This window comes from Cajanus cajan, chromosome 6, assembly GCF_000230855.2.
Source record: "Cajanus cajan strain Asha chromosome 6, NIPB_CcT2T_4, whole genome shotgun sequence".
NCBI classification, from domain to species: Eukaryota; Viridiplantae; Streptophyta; class Magnoliopsida; order Fabales; family Fabaceae; genus Cajanus; species Cajanus cajan.
The window spans coordinates 23,237,403-23,241,901 of NC_138522.1; the positions used below are offsets into that span (position 1 = coordinate 23,237,403).

Below are 4,499 nucleotides of genomic sequence, written 5' to 3' on the forward strand. Positions count from 1 at the left end.
TTGGTCTGTTTTTGATTAGTGACAAAATTCTCCATAAGGTTTTCTAATCTTGAAACACTTTGTTGAATTGAGGGTGTCTGTACTGGATTTCCTTCCCCATTAATGAAGTGATTGGACGGACGGAAATTAGGTTGCTGATTGCTAGTTCCTTGAACTGGGTTATTCTTCCAAGAAAAGTTAGGATGATTCTTCCAACCAGGGTTGTATGTGTTGGAATATGGATTACTCTTCTCTCTTCGAGGAGTGTCATAGAAATTATGAGAAGCTGCCACCTGTTCAGTAGTATCTTCTTTTTCTCCAGTAAAAATTGAGGTACAATCTACTGTAGTGTGCCCTTGTTCCCTACAAAGGTCACATACTTGATTTGTAGCCACTGAATTAACCTTAGCTTTTTCCATCTTGTCTAATCTTTGATTAAGAGTATCAAATTTTGCTAAGAGTAACTCAATATTGTTCACTTCATATCGCCCCGGAGTTCCTTTCCTTGCTGTGACTTCTCTTTCACTGTATTGGCTGTGATTTGAGGCTACATTTTCCAAAATAATCATGCAGTCATTAATAGGTTTCCCCATGAAAGATCCTCCAGCTGCTGAGTCTAATATCATGGTGCTTTGTTGGTCCAATCCTTCAAAGAAAAATTGGATGGTAAGCCAACGGTTGAAGCCATGTTGTGGGCATGCTTGAAGATATCCTTTGAACCGCTCCCATGCTTCATAAATAGTCTCTCCAGTGCCTTGTTGGAAATTAGTGATTTTCTTCCTCAATTCTTTAGTTTTAGAAGGAGGAAAGAATTTCTCTAGAAAAGCTCTTTCACATAATTCCCAAGTTGCTATCTTTTCTCTAGGCACTGTTCTTAGCCACACCTTTGCCTTATCTCTCAAGGTGAGTGAGAATAAGCGGAGTCGCATTCCATCAGAAACTTCATCATCAAATTGCTGGGTCTCACAGATTTCCAAGAACCCCTCTAAGTGGTCATTAGGATCTTCTGATGGTAGTCCTCCAAAGGTGTTCTGTTTGAGCATATTCACCAGAGAAGCTGGTACAGTAGCTCCAGTTTGCATCTCCCCTCCAGGAATCCCACGAGCTACGGGTGCAGAGTAATCCCGAAGTGGTAAATTATCTCGTTGTGCAGCCATGTCAAATTCTCTAAAAAGGTTTCTTTTCCTTCTCAGGAGAGTTCTTTCAATCTCAGGATCAAGTGGTGTTGGTTTCCCAAGACGTAGAGATCTCTTTTGCATTAACCCTAAGGCACTGCAAAAAAAAAAGAAAGTGACCCGTGAAATCTGAATTGGAGAAGTAAACACTAAAAAAAAAAAAAAATTATTTATTTATTAATTTTTTTTTTTTTTTAAATTCGAATTAAAATAATTGTAATTTAAATCAAGAGACGTAGTCCCCGGCAACGGCGCCAAAAACTTGTTGTATGGAAAACCGCAAGTGTACGGTTGTCGTCAAGTAATAAATATCGAATCACAGGGACTACGTGTTTGACCTAGAATTACTAGTATTTTAATTTGAATTTTAAAACAGATAAAATGTTTGTTTTGAGATGATAAGATCAGATTCGCTGGTAAAAGAGATAGTAATGCAATTAATGAATAAGATAAAACTTTAAGATAAGATAAGGAGATTTCCGGGAATCTAGGGTTCGCACAAAGAGTTCCAACAATATTGAATTATTATTTTCATTAATTAATTCTATTCCATCTTGAAGGTAGTCTTAACCTAATTTAATCCTTGCACCTTCTCAGGCTACGAGGACGTGTTTAATTAAAATTAATCCCTACTCTCGTGGTAATTACGTTCAATTAAACCCATTAAGATCTTTGTTAATCTATTGCTCCTCGAAAGCTTAAATCAACTCTCGTGATTTAACACTCAAGTCTGTTCCTTTAGGTTCCGATAATTAGGTTCTCCTCTCAGTTCATCCCTAATTATCTATGATTATGAAAATTAAGATTAATTGTTTATCATAATTATAATCAAGTTCTCCTCTCAGTTCATCCTTAATTAATGTTATTATGAAAACAATAATGTTAAAGTTCATATATAAAATATAAAAGAACAAATCAAGAATTGGAATAAAATTAAGAAACTGAATAATGCATTAATAAAGAGGTTCTCAGAGGCTAAGCCCTGATCCCAGAAAAAGGGAAACTACTCACAGGAGTTCATAGTAGTTCTCCAAGAAAAGAAGAATAAAAGAAAAGCAAACCTTAGAGTCGATGGCACAGGCGCCCAACCTTCTCCAAGTGTCAAAAACTAAAAAACTGTCTCCGAAAACAAAAAGTCCTGTTCTAGGCTAACCTCATCTAATTTATAACCTAAAAGGGTAAAAAGGTAAAACTACCAAGATAAAAATTACAAAAATAAAAATAAAACATAAAACTTAAAAAGCTGGGACGCGAAGTGAATCACGGCCGTGACTGAGAATCACGACCGTGATCTTCTCTGGAGCACATTCATGAAGGGTCAGTGGCGTTCACGGGTGTGATTGGGAGTCACGGCCGTGACTTTCTCTGGTGAATCACGGGCGTGATTTAGAATCACGGCCGTGATTTTCCCTGTAGCTCAGCATTTCCTCTTTAATTCTTAAATCTTGATCCTGCTCAGAGAAAACACAACACATACCAAGAAAAGCATAAAATAGGAAAATGATATAAAAATTTATTAAAAACATGAAAGATATGCATGATTATGCTATGAATTCTTGTGAATTAAAGTGCTAAAATACGAGTAAAATACACAACATCAGGAGGCCACTCTAGGTTTCCTATTCTCCAAGGGTGGAGATAGGAGGAAGTTAGCCGAAACTAACTAGTGACTAAGGATGGATTTTGAGGCACAAAAGGCTCACTCAATATCATATAATCCAAAGTATTTACAAGTGGTGGGGTGTTGGGTATTTATAGGAGGGGAGGCATCTAGGGTTGCATTTGGAGCAATGCATGGCCGAAATTCACAAGGCAAATGCACTCCAAATGAAATGCCAAATGAACCCTAGATGCTACTTGGTGGCCAAGGATGGAATCTAAGGGGTTAGATTGGCTATTTCTAGGTGCATGATAAGTCCATGCAACCTTTTTCCTCAACTTCTAAGCCTTTCTAACACCAAAAATAGGTCCAATGCTCACCAAAAATGCGTCACCTCCTCATGTAACACCCTAGCCCAAAATTAAAACCCTAATCATCTAAAGCACCCCATAATACAAGGGTAAAATGGGAAATACAAAGAAAATAAATCCTATGACTAAAATACCCCAAAATACAGGGGTAAAATTTGGAATAAAGAAATAAATTCTATACTACTCAAATTGGCCATAGCCATGAACCATGTGATGGGTCTCACATGAAGTGAAGTACCAAGGATGGTCCTCCATCATACCCTCCTTCTTGAGAAGGATTTGACCTCAAATCTTTAAGCTCTTCCATTCCATTGATCCTTCAAAAGATGTGAAACCACAATTAGGGAAGTAAAAAAAATACTAAAACTTTAGCGATGCAATCCTTAAGCACACAATTTGTTGAATGAAAGTGCTAGGGAAAGGAGAAAGCCAAAGAGGCATCACCATTTAAATTATTGGCCCCATGCCATTCATTCACCAAATCATCTATCTTAGGGATTGGGTGCTGTAGACCCCTAAAATTGTCCGGGTCGGAAATAAAGCTTGAAGACTCTTGAAGACTGAAGGAAAGTCAGCCAGAAGGACTCATGGAAGGCCCTAGGAGGATTCTCTGTAGGTCTAGAGGTCTTATAATAGCTCAAAATAAGGAAGTGGAGGGAATAAAGCCCAATACGGCCTCCCAAAAGTTCAGTACGGCCGTATTGAACATTTTGAACTACAATACGGCCGCACTGAACTCAATACGGCCGTATTGAAGTTTCTGAACTTCAATACAGCCGCACCGAACTCAATACGGCCGTATTGAAGTTTCTGAACTTCAATACAGCCGCACTGAACTCAATACGGCCGTATTGTAGTTCAAAACTTCAATACAGGCCGTATTGACTCCAGGGCCCGTATTGCGCCTGTTCCCTATAAATAAGACGTCATTTGGACGTCATTCCACACTTTTACACTGAGTTTTAACCCTCTTCTTGAGTATTCTGGGTTTTTTTGAGCAGTGCTCTGCCTAGAAATCACTCGGAGAGTTGATCCGACAAAGTTCTCGAGTTCTGAGCTTTTTGCTTGAGTCTCGAACTGAGTCGAAGGGAAATCCTCCGGATTTCCATAGTTAAAATTTTCTAGGAGGGAGCGAGCGGGCTTGTAGAGCGAGGGAACGCCAAAAAGCTTCCCAGTTTTACTTGAATATAAAAGCACGCTTCAAAGGTTTCTTCTTAAGACCTTCCTTTTACTGCTTTCTGTGTGTATATTTAACTGTCATCATGTAGATAGTTAAGTTATAATTGTTTAGAATAAATAGGGGTAATTTAGTAATTTCGCACTATTATTTTTAGAAATAATCTGTCATAGGGAACCCGAAAGGGGCGCTGTGGG

General features: G+C 38.3%; 1 non-coding gene across 1 annotated transcript; it reads left to right on the plus strand.

The window, feature by feature from the left end:
- Positions 1–660: 660 nt before the first annotated feature.
- LOC145949446 (small nucleolar RNA R71) lies at positions 661–767 on the plus strand. Its single transcript, XR_014427653.1, has one exon. It is a non-coding gene; the product is annotated as a small nucleolar RNA R71 (small nucleolar RNA).
- The last annotated feature ends 3,732 nt before the right edge of the window (positions 768–4,499 follow it).